General features: G+C 40.4%; 1 long non-coding RNA gene across 2 annotated transcripts; it reads left to right on the forward strand.

Moving 5' to 3' along the window:
- Positions 1-6,064, forward strand: LOC134485096 (uncharacterized). 2 transcript variants are annotated; one of them, XR_010062958.1, is made up of 2 exons: positions 1-457; positions 1,134-6,064. It is a non-coding gene; the product is annotated as an uncharacterized LOC134485096 (long non-coding RNA). The 2 variants fall into 2 exon arrangements; XR_010062959.1 differs by having other exon boundaries at positions 1,144-6,064.
- Positions 6,065-12,520: the final 6,456 nt, after the last annotated feature.

Genomic DNA, 12,520 nt, shown 5'->3' on the forward strand with positions numbered 1-12,520 from the left:
GGGCCGCAATACGTTCGCCACCACTAGTTGGCGCTGTCTTCCACTGCGCCCCACGTGGTAGGTCAGGATAGACTCCGCCATTGCAAGATGGCTCCAACCTTCGCCGCGCCAGCCGGCCCCCCCTTTCAGGTAGTTAACTGTGCGCATGTGCAAGAGTGCCTTCCTGCCAGGTCTTTGCCCATTCCGGGGCGTGCCTGATGAGATCATGAGTAAGCAACCAATCAGGTGTGGATGCGTACTCCAGGGTTAAATAGGCGCGCCTGGCCGGCGCGCGGGGCCTCTCCATGAGATAGGAATAAAGTATCACTCATAGCAAGAATTTCTATGTCTCGCGTGCTTCTTGCCGGCGGAAAGTCGCGCGCGGGACATTTGGTGCCGAGAAACCGGGACAAAAACATCGCCGGCGCTACGAGAGGCCTCCGTTTCACGGAAGAAATTCAGAAGCTATGGAATACAGGTAAAAAACTCTGAGAGACCATGGCTAGCCTTGATCTGCTCCAGCTCAGTCCCCTGCCGGACGCGGCAGGTGCCGCTGTGGTTGCTCTGGCAACCCTCGGGCTTTTTCTATTGACCTTTGAGTTTCTAGCTACCGCCAAACGGCTTCGGAGGTCGCGTGGGAACTGCTCAGCTATAACAGCAAAGCGGAGAGCGTTGGGGGAAGGGAGAGACAGTGCATCAGAAACAGAGTTAGAGAACGAATTAAAGATTTTTAAGGGAAAAAGTGCACTTAAGAAAAGAGACCCTCTCGAGGACTTTAGATCCGAGGGAGAGAGAGAGTGGGGAAAAAACGCCCCGGGAGAGAACAAGGGAGGAGATAAACAGAACACAGTATTTTGGGAGAAAAACTTTGTCTTAGTGCTTATGAAAGGTGTAGTTAAGCTCCCGCGCCGGCTCTGGGGACGCTGCGGCGTCCGGGCGCTGACGCGACAGCTTGGCAGAGCCATACTGATCAGATTTGATAGAGGCAGACCGCCTGAAAATTTATTCAGGAGAATCAAACAAAAGGACATCTCAGTGCCCGTGCACAGCCTGATAGAGTTAATGTAATTGGGTTGTGAGTAAAAATACTCAGGGCTGTGTTTCACTTCCATACCATTGGCGAATGTTGGTCATACTGCTCAGATATCTCTCAGTGTCTTACAGAATTGGGTTTCAACACGTTGGTGGACTAGTCCAGAAATTGAGACAATCCATCGCCCATATCAGCTCCACTCGATGGATAGTCGCCGTGAACACCATCTGGCTTTTTCCCCTCTTTGTCTATTGTTTGTCTCTGGTGCACCAGGATGTCCCCATGTCTGTCAGTGTATGTCTGTGGTTTTTGTTTCTCGTTGTCTAAAAGTTTTATGTTTCATGTTCAAAAGAAAAAATGGTAAAAACTTTATCTGCCGGTCGTGCGCACCTTGACTTGGTTTTAACTCGTTTCAAAAAGGAACAAATGAATAAAAAAGTTTCAATCAGGTTTTTAAAGCCCTGTGCCTGGAGCCAGGTGTCTAGATTAGCTGGAGAAGCTGACCAGAAGCTAAGCGTCTACACGAGCTGATCTTAAAAGCGCCAACAGCTTCTTCATACAAGAGTTGATAGCTGTTTCTCTTAAAAAAAATCCCTAACTTATTACTTGACTCAACAGGTGACAAGGTGCTTCTCTTAAAATTATAGGTAAAAGGGTAAAAATGATGTTTGGTCTATATATTAAAGATAGGTGTAGCCACTTCAATTTTGTTTCTCATTGGTTTTAAATGTATAAATATGCTCTGCTTGCCTTGGTTGTGGACTATTGGCTTTCAAGTTATTAGATATGGTTATAAGGGTATAATATTGGTAACAGAAAGTTGACATAAAGCTGGTAATCTGGATGGAGTCATTCTAGATAACATGTGACATGAGCCAACCCAGGGAAACAGGTCTAAATTGAGGTAATATTTTTATGGAACTCTTATCCTAGAAACCAGGCTTCTAAAAGAATTTAGGACATTGTCCCTTGTTGAGGTATTGGAGACCACACCATTGTGCGTCCAAATGTAAGAATTGACAGTCAAACTTTGTAACATAATAGATAGACCTGGGGTGCCTTGGAGACTAGATTGTTTGTTGGGGGTTGAGTTTTGCTTTCCAAAGCCATGGCTGGCCCAGAAGTTATCTGTATTTTAATGCTAATTCCACTGCCCCAAAAACAGCTGCCTAGCAAGTTTTGCTTTCCAAAGCTGTTGCTTGCCCAGAAGTTATCTGTATTTTAATGCTAATTTCCACTGCCCAGAGAACAGCTGCCTAGTCACATACTCAGAACTCAGGTGACCTCGTGGCTGTGTTCTGGTGTTACAAAGAGAACTTAAAGATTGTGATTTAGGATTGCCAGTGTTACATTGACTAACTCAAACTTATTTTTAATTAAGGAAAAATCAAACAGGTAGAGATTGTTACAGGATTTATAAGGATTGATGAGGTTTTAGAACTTGTGAGAGCATTACAGCCAGTTTCCTTACTCCAACTGCCATTTCAAGACAGATTTAGAGGATTGATTTTATACAATTTGTTTTCGTCATAACAATTGTGAGTTTTCATTTCGTGAGCTTGCTTATAGTTTTAGAGAGCCCATAAAGTGATATCATTAAGAATGGCTAAAAGCCTTATATTATATAATTTTGTTGCTTCTTCAGTGTAAGAAGTTAGAACTTAAATCTTTCAATGTATATGGAAATTTTTATTACAAACCTTTGCTCTCAAAATGAGCTTTAATATTTGGGGAGTAGCTGTTACACTACTCTGGATAAGAATATTTAAAGCTAATTCTAAGCTTCTAAAGATATGTTAATTGGCTAAGTACCTCACCTTACCAGAGGACTTAGGTCTTTGTTATGCACAAAGAGATAAAGCTTCAGCTGTGTTAGTAAAGAGTTGTGGACTGGAGTCATAGAAGTAGTTTGAAAAGAAAACTGGTAAAACATATCTTATTTCCAAACAACAGTTAATTGGTTATTACTAAATACTGATATTTGGCCTATTACAAATACAAAATTTTCAGACAAAATTGATAATTTTCCTCTTTACATGCTTTTGTACTTCCTACATATTTGTGTGTACAACCCATAGGAAATGCGCTTAGTACATTTATAGGTGGTTCATCTAATGAAAAGGCTACAGGTATGATTGGATCACTTATTTATTCCTTTGAGTTTCTATTGCTTCAATACAGATTATTTAATTCCATGCTTTAGCCGCTGTTTTTAAAATGTTAAAAGATCAAGTTTTCTATTCATATACTGATAGCCAATGTGTGGTTTGTGGTTTACAATTGATTTCTATTACTTAATGCTTTATTGGAGACAGGTTTTCTACTTAAAATCAGTGAGTGATTTCAATGTAAATTGTCTGACAACTCACTGTCCTTTCAGTGCTCTGGCTCAGACAACTAAACAAAACCATAGACCCAGCTCTTTACAAATGGTAATAGAGTTGATAACACACCCTCACGAAAAGAGGAAGACTCCATTTGTTTACTTTCAACTCCCAGCCTCACCCTGCCAGCTCAGAGATTTCTAGTAAGACTGAATCTGGACAATATTTACAAGATTTGACATTTCTAATTAATGCTTATGTTTAGGTAAATAAAGTTTGTGAGGTGCTAGAAAAATGGCTTAGTGGTTAAGAGCACTAAATACTGTTCCTTTATAGGACATTTAAAAACTCAAACTGGATTGCCTGGGCTCCTTAACAAGGGAGGACAAGATACCAGACAGATTATAGGCCTTACATAAGAACAATTAGTGAAAAAAAAATCTCATTCTTTATATATTCAATACAATTATGCTAGAAACGATAATTTGGTATACAAGTCAATTTATAAATACAAGTGCTCAGTGTCCTCAACTTAATCCTCGAGAACTTACCTTAATAAATAATATCTTTACTATATCTTAATAAATAAAAAGGGGGAGTTATCCCTGTATGCTAAATAATGCTCCTTTTATTTCAGTTTTAAAATTTTGGATGCCAAAGTTTATGGCACCCTACAACTAGACATACTTCTGCCTAGGTGAAATAGAGATCCACTTATTGACATGTTCCTGTCCAGATATTTTATATGGGGAAGAGGGAATGTTTGTGTTTTTTCTACAGGATGCTGCAGGAGTGTGCCAGCTGCCTGAGTGTCTGGTGAGACATGCTGATCCTGGGAGCATGAAGATTCAGCTCTCGTGGTTCGGGTCCCTGGAGTCATTCCTCTGCCCTGACAGGAAGATAGAAGATGCCCCTTCATCCTTTGTCATCACAGAGATTTTGCCATTGCTGCAGTCAGTGTTACCGCTGCGTGTGTTCCCGTCCCATTGTGGCCTACGCTCAGACTCTGTACACTGCTGCTTCCTGGAGAAGACTGGACTCCAGCTGTTACCCCTGTCCTTTCATTTCCCTGGTGACTCTTGCTGCCTTAACTGGTAACTGGTGTTGTCATTTTACAGACTGTAGCTTCACAGAAAGCCACCTATATAAAGCTACAGTGACTAGAGAACTCTGTCCTGGTCATACAGATCTCAGAAATTGGTTCCATTGTCTGCTGGTTGTTCCAGAGAAAAATGACTGATCCTGAACTGTCCTGGAAAAGACCTTGACACTTTCGCTGCTATTGTAGCAGCCATTACTGCTGCAGACATTGTGTCTGCAGTGTCTGGAGTTATCCTCCCCCAATCTATTGTTAGACAAGTACAGTGGGTGAACTTTCTGGAGTAGTTACTAACAATTGGAAATTCTAAATTTCATTATAGGAGTGGCTTGACCACGGCCCTTGGTGGCAACAGCTGAGGAGGACCATATGAGGTGCCCCCTACTTATCGGGAGTGGCTCTGTCTGATACAGCCCTATGCTGTAGATCAGTATTCATACCATGGTTGGTTTACAAACTCGGATCTCAACAGTAACGTGACAAGGCCGTTATCACTCAAGCACTTGTGGCCATTGTACAAAGGGCCTCACCTGGAATTTGGTTATCTTGTTCAGGATTTACTCTGTATCTGAGTTCCCTGCTCCTGCACCCCATGGGTCTGTGGGTCCAATCCACTGGGAGGAGAGGGATACTCTCTATATCTGAGTTCTCTGCTCCTGCACCCCATGGATCTGTGGGTCCATTACACTGGGAGGAGAGGGATACTCTCTGTATCTGAGTTCTCTGCTCCTACACCCCATGGATCTGTGGATCCATTACACTTGGATTGAGAGAGACTCAGTGTTCCTTTGATCAGCCCTTGCACATCGCTGAGGTTTCCTCATTGCACGCGATAGGGTGATCATTTCTGCTATAAAATTATAATTATAAGGGTGAGATGTAGAGGGCCGCAATACGTTCGTCACCACTAGTTGGCGCTGTCTTCCACTGCGCCCCACGTGGTAGGTCAGGATAGACTCCGCCAATGAAAGATGGCTCCAACCTTCGCCGCTCCAGCCGGCCCCCCCTTTCAGGTAGTTAACTGTGCTCATGTGCAAGAGTGCCTTCCTGCCAGGTCTTTGCCCATTCCGGGGCGTGCCTGATGAGATCATGAGTAAGCAACCAATCAGGTGTGGATGCGTGCTCCAGGGTTAAATAGGCACGCCTGGCTGGCGCGCGGGGCTTCTCCATGAGATAGGAATAAAGTATCACTCATAGCAAGAATTTCTATGTCTCGCGTGCTTCTTGCCGGCGGAAAGTCGCGCGCGGGACACTATACTGTCCTGGACATTGTTTTCTAGTGTTCTCTCTAGGCCATATTGCAAAGTTTTAAGTTTATCTATCTGTTGCTCAATCTCATCTATGAAATTTTCAAGTGTTTGCTCTAATTTGTTTTCTAAGGCACATACTTTTTTACCTAGGACACTGTTTTATGAGAAGACACAGTAAATCAAGAGAATAAATATTGCATTAATAATAAATTCCAAAGTGTCTAATTTATTTAAATCTATTCCTGTCAAACTGTTCGAATTATTATCACATAACGTTATTTATTACGTTTCTCATCTATATATATGTATGTATGTATATACGTATTTCATGTATGTATGTATAATCAAGGTATAATACTTATTAAATGGTCTCGAAGCCTTTGTGTGTTTTTTTTCCCCTCTGCTATAAGATTCAGAACACCTCAGTCCTCTCCATTTTTTTTTTTATTGGCAGTGAGTGTCTGACAATAGATATTCAACAGACTGCAGTGCTTCTGAGCAGGACCACTTTCTTCTGTTTGGGTTGCAGCTAGCAGCCTGTGTGCTGATCTCAAGTAGCCTGAAACATTCAGAAGAGCAAGTCTGGCTGTCCTCTAGTCCTGTGTAGACAAGGGGGATACAGAGGAGCTAGCAGGGAAAGACTTCCTCTTCTGTAGATGCCTAATCAACTCACTGTGTCTGTCAGAAAGTACCTCCTACCTTGCAGGAAGTTGAAATACAGAATAGCCTTGCCCTCCCAGGGAATCTGACAACCACCCTGTTCAAATCTAGCTCCAGCCTGAGGTGATGCTCCTCCCTATAGCTGTCAGCTTGGGGAATGGGGAGCAGACCACTATGCAGATCTCTGTATACCCCAGATACCCAGTCAGATTTCAATTCACACATTGCTGAAAGCTTTAGATTTCTACCCAGATGTAACTTTTTGGTGCTGGAAGGGGCACTGGACCTTTTTCTGAGGTTAGTTGGGTTCTAATCAATATGATAGGCACCAATTTGTTGCAGTAAATCTCCAAGCAAAATAAGCCCATACAAAAACACACAACTCAGTTACAATATTTAAAACTGTACACCTAGATTAGTCACATTTGTCAATACACTACTGTCTTTCCCAGCTATGGGATCCCTTGCTATTTGTAGCTTCTCAGAACCATGTGGTTCTGCTCCATGTTCCTCCCACCTCCCCTTCTTCAGGCTTTTTCCTTTTTACTCCCTATCTTGCCGCACTCTATAAACTCCCGCCCAAAATTTCACTTCAACTGCCCAGTCATAGGCTGTAGCCTTTTTTTTGACCACTTAAAATAGGGGAAGGTTCACATGAAATCAACTGAGTATGTGATCTACTCCACATCAAGGGCAGCTCTTCTTGAGTAAGCAAAATTAACATCAGAATACAAACATCAGCAGGGCAATCCACAACAGGATTAGATATGTGAATTAAGCTTTAGCAACATTTCTTTTCTGAAAGTGATGATGTGTCCTTCACTGTCTCTTTTGATAAATTTTGGTTGAAAGTCTATTTGCTAGACATGAGAAATGACTACAGCAGCTTTCATCTTGGGACTATTCTTTAGGTAAAAAAAAAAATCATCATTTCTTTATCTGAGCTAATGTCTACTTTTATTACTGAGGTATGTTTCTTGTATATAACAATATGATAGATCCTGTTTTTCCATCCATTCTCTTAGCCTGTGTTCTTAAGGGTGGAATTAAGCTAGTTTATATCGAGGTATGTTATTGATATATCATGAGGGTTTTTGTTGTTGTTGTTGGTGGTGGTGGTGGTGGTGGTGGTTGAGGTGGTGGTGGTTGTAGGGTGGTGGTGGTGGTGGTGGTGGTAGGGTGGTGGTAATGGTGATGGTGGTGGTGGTGAGTGTGTTTGCTTCCTTGTTTTTGCTTATATGACATTACTTGTCTCTTTGTGTTTTCTTGAATGTACTTACACTTCTTTGGTTGCAATTATCAATTAGTTTTGTCTGTATCACTGGATTTTTGGATAGATGTTGTTTAATTTGGATTTTTTCTGGAACTACCCTGTTTTCTCCACAAAGGATGATTGAGATTCTTGTTGGGTATACTAGTTGACTTTGACATTTGTGGTGTTTTAGAGGTTGCAAGCAATCTGACAAGGTCCTTCTTACATGTAAAGTTTCTGTTTAGATGTTGGGTGTAATTCTGATAGGTCTTCTTTTGTATAGCACCTGGCCTTTTTTGCTTGCTACATTTAATATTCTTTATTCTGTAAATTTTGTGTTTTGATAGTTATGTGGCAGGAGGATTTTCTTTTATTTCCAATCTAATTTGTGTTCTTTAAGTTTCTTGTACTTTTATAAACATCTCGTACTTCATTTTCAAAAAGTTTTCTAATAATTTTGTTGAACGTATTTTCTTGTCCTTGAAGATAGAACTCTTCAAATTCTTCCATTCCTTTTGTTTTTAGCATAGGTATTTTCGTGGTATCCTAGAATTCCTAGATTTTTTTGTGTACAAATTTTTTTAGACAACAGTTTCTTTGACTGATGTATCAATTTCTTATGCTCTTTCTTCTAACACTGAGGTTACCTTTTCTATTTCTTTTATTGTATTGTTGATGCTTGCATCTTTTGTGACTATTCTTTTCCTTAGATTTTCCAACTCCAGACTTTCCTGTTTCTGGTTTCTTCATTCCTCCTAATTTCATTCTCAGATCCAGAATAGTTTTACTTACTTTCTTCACATATTTAATTGTATTTTCCAGTACATCTTTAAGTAATTTATTCATTTCCTGTTTGAAGACCTCTATCTTCTTTATGAGATTTGATTTTAGAAAAGTTTTCTTTGTTTCAATTTTGTAGTTATGCTCTGCGGCTATAATATTGACCTGAGTTTTATTGATTTTTTTGTGGGTATTTAGTCATCTGATAGCTTTGGTTCCAGGATGTTCTAATGGTAGTAGTTATTTAGAGAAGACTTAAGGTCAATTGTGCTGTTGCTACAGACCTCTGAATAGTATCATTGGGCTGTGTGACTCTGAATGAACAGTTCTATATAGTTCAAGAGCCTCAACTCCTGTAAAGGTGGGTAGAGAGCTGGAGGAATTATGGAGGTTTAAAATAGCAAGGAGCTTAAGGGCAAAAGTTCTGTTGGGGCAGGCGTCTGATGGGTATTAATGGTCGATATTGATCCAGGTCAGCAGGTCTATATAGTAAAGATCTGCAGGCTTGTAAAAGTGGGCAGAGAAGTGTTGGGAGATCAGAGGTATGCTTGGCATAGCAGTCTACTCAGAGAGGAATGGAGTGCCCTAAAGGACTCCATGAGCATTGTAGATGAGTGAGAGAAAGGCATCTACCCCATGTGGTTCATAATGTACAGTGTTGTTTTTTTTTTCCTCAGAATGTACAGGTTTAATGAGTTTGGACAGACATGAGTCAGGAAAGTAGAGGACCCCAGGGTATAGTAGACTGTCCAGGGCACTTGGAGCTACCCTGTGGGACTCAGTGAACAGGAAAGGTAGATGGGTGAATTGAATCTAACCTATATGAATCTGAATGTTAGAGGAAGGTGGTTGTAGAGGTGGTAGTACTCAATGAGATAGAATTTACAAGTATTCTCAACTATTTTTGTCCCCACTGCAGGCCAGGAGAACTCTCTGGGCACTCAGAGAGTATTTGGCCATAGAAGAGTGCAAGGATTCTGTTCATTATACACATTTATATTCTGTTTCTTTATGTGTGTATAGTCATATGTGTTGCCAAAAAAGTACACGCTTTTATTTATCTGACTGCCTATGGAAATTAAAGTAAAATTGTCTGTGTGTCAATATCTTTCTGTATGGATGATTTTACCTATGTGTATTTTCCTGTGTTTATCAGTGCATGACTCTGCATGTGCCTATGCATGTGTTTTGTGTGTTCTATTATGTTCGTGCATGCACACACTCACACACATTTTGTTTGTAACTCTGCCTGTCTGCATGTCTGTACATGGATGTGAGCATGAACATTTTTAGGTGTCAAAGTCTCTTTCTGTGGGAGTTTGAACCTGTGTATATCTCCCTATCTATATATTTCTGTGATATATGTGCGTGTACAAGTGTGCATGTGTATAGATGCGTGGATCTGCATTTGTTTATATGTGTTTCTGTGTTTGTGATTTGTGTGTCCCTGTGTCTTTTTGTGATTTAGGGTGAATACAACTCTCTCTATATGTGCGTGAATATTTATATGAATGACTGGTTACATATCTGTATGTGTGTATAAATATCTTTAGCCTCTAATGTGTGTATATCTCTGTAGGACTGTAAGTCTGTCTGTAAGTAGGTGTATCAGTATGTACACATATTTTAAACACATATTTTGTGTCTCTATGCATGTCTCTGAGAAAGCTAAAGTAGTAAAAACATTAAAAATATTAAAATGATTTTATTTATTCTTTTGTTTCAATATGAAATCTTCCGTTCCTGTCTTCACTACAGTTGCCTGCATGTTGAAATGAGAATGTATATATATATATATATATATATTACTTCAAGGAAGGCCATATACATTATATTATGCTGCCTATCTTTCAGCTGCAGTTCGTTCTCAAGAACACACATTTCACTAATCCTGTTGGGGACAGAGTACATATGAATCAGAGATAAAAAAAATGCAGGAAGACTATTATATTTTTTACATTTGGAATTTTCCACAAGGGACTGGTCTAAGGTAAAGATAGAAAACTTTATTTCATCCTTTTCAAGTGGGAAACAGCTCTGGTTATCTGAAGACATGATAGAGTTGGCTGCAGGAAATAGTCAGGTAGGTTTTAACTGAACTTAAATTACACAGCATTTAATACTATACAATGGGCCCATTTTGGCTTCCATGTTGTTTGTTAAATTGAAGTAGATTGTCTCATGAGGAACCAATCACTAGCCTCCTATATTATGTACATTGTTTTCATTTTTTCTCCATCTTTATTAAATTGGGTATTTCTTCTTTACATTTCAATTGTTATTCCCTTTCCTGGTTTCCAGACCAACATCCCCCTACCCCTGCCCCTCCCCTTCTATATGGGTGTTCCCCTCCTGATCCTCCCTACATTACTGACCTCCCCCCAACAAACCTGTTCACTGGGATTTCAGTCGTGGCAGGAGCAAGGTCTTCCCCTTCCACTGTTGCCCTTACAAAGCTATTCATTTCTAGCTATGCAGTTGGAGCCCAGTTTCAGTCCAGGTATAGTCTTTGGGTAGTGGCTTAGTCCCTAGAAGCTCTGGTTGGTTGGCATTGTTGTTCATATTTGGTCTCAAGCTCCGTCAAGTTCTTCCAGTCCTTTCTCTGATTCCTTCAACGGGGGTCCCTTTCTCAGCTCAGTAGATTACTGCTGACTTTCGCCTATGTATTTGCCATATTCTGGCTGTGTCTCTCAGGAGTGATGTACATCTGGTTACACTCAGTCTGCACTTCTTTTCTTCATCCATCTTATCTAGTTTGGTGGCTGTATATGTATGGGCCACAGGTTGGGCAGGCCCTGAATGGGTGTTACTTCTGCCTCTGTTCTAATCTTTGCCTCCCTAATCCTTCCCAAGGGTATTCTTGTTCCCCTTTTAAAGAAGCACTGAAGCATCTGCATTGTGGTCATCCTTCTTGAGTTTCATGTGTTCTGTGCATCTAGGGTAATTCAAGAATTTGTCCTAATATCCACTTAAGAATGTGTGCATACCATATGTGTTTTTCTGTGATTTTGTTACCTCACTCAGGATGATATTTTCCAGTTCTATCCATTTGTCTATGAATTTCATTAAGCCATTTTTTTGATAGTGGAGTAATATTCCATTGCGTAGATGTAACACATTTTCTGTATCTATTCCTCTGTTTAAGAGCATCTGGGTTCTTTCCAGCTTCTGGGTATTAAAAATGGGCCTGCTATGACCATAGTGGAATATGTGTCTTTGTTATTTGTGGGAACATCTTTTGGGTATATGCCCAAGAGTGGTATATCTGGGTCTGCCGGCAGTTCAATGTGCAATTTTCTGAGGAACCTCCAGACTGATTTCCAGAATGGTTGTACCACTCTTCAATCCCACCTACAATGGAGGAGTGTTCCTCTTTCTCCACATCCTCCCTAAAATCTGCTGTCACCACAGTTTTTGATCTTAGCCATTCTCACTGGTGTGAGGTGGAATTGCAGGGTTGGTTTGATTTATATTTCCCTTATGACTAAAGATGTTGAACAATTCTTTAGGTGCTCCTCAGCCATTGGGCATTACTCACCTGTGAATTCTCTGTTTAGATCTGAACCCCATTTCATAATAGAGTTATTTCTTTCCTTCCAGTCTAACTTCATGGGTTCTTTGTATATTTTGGATATAAGCCCTCTATCAGTTGTAGGATTGGTGTAGATCTTTTCCCAATCTGTTGTTTGCCGTTTTGTCCTAACGACAGTTTCCTTTGCCTTACAGAAGCTTTGAAGTTTTATGAGATCCCATTTGTCGATTCTTGATCTTAGAGCATAAGCCATTGGTGTTTTGTTCAGGAAATTTTCTCCAGTGCCCATGTGTTTGAGATTCTTCCCTATTTTTTCTTCTATTAGTTTGAGTGTATCTAGTTTGATGTGAGGGTCCCTGATACACTTAAGCTTTGTACAGGGTGATAAAAATGGATTGATCTGCATTCTTTTACATACTGACCTTCAGTATACCCAGCACCATTTGATGAAAATCCGATTTTTTTTTACTTGGATGGTTTTGGCACCTTTGTCAAAAATCAAGTGACCATAGGTGTGTGGGTTCATTTCTGTATCATCAATTCTATTCCACTGGTCGATCTTCCTGTCTTTGTACCAAAACCATACAGTTCTTAGTCACAATTGCTCTGTA

The sequence above is a fragment of the Rattus norvegicus genome, chromosome 1 (genome assembly GCF_036323735.1).
Source record: "Rattus norvegicus strain BN/NHsdMcwi chromosome 1, GRCr8, whole genome shotgun sequence".
Taxonomy (NCBI): Eukaryota; Metazoa; Chordata; class Mammalia; order Rodentia; family Muridae; genus Rattus; species Rattus norvegicus.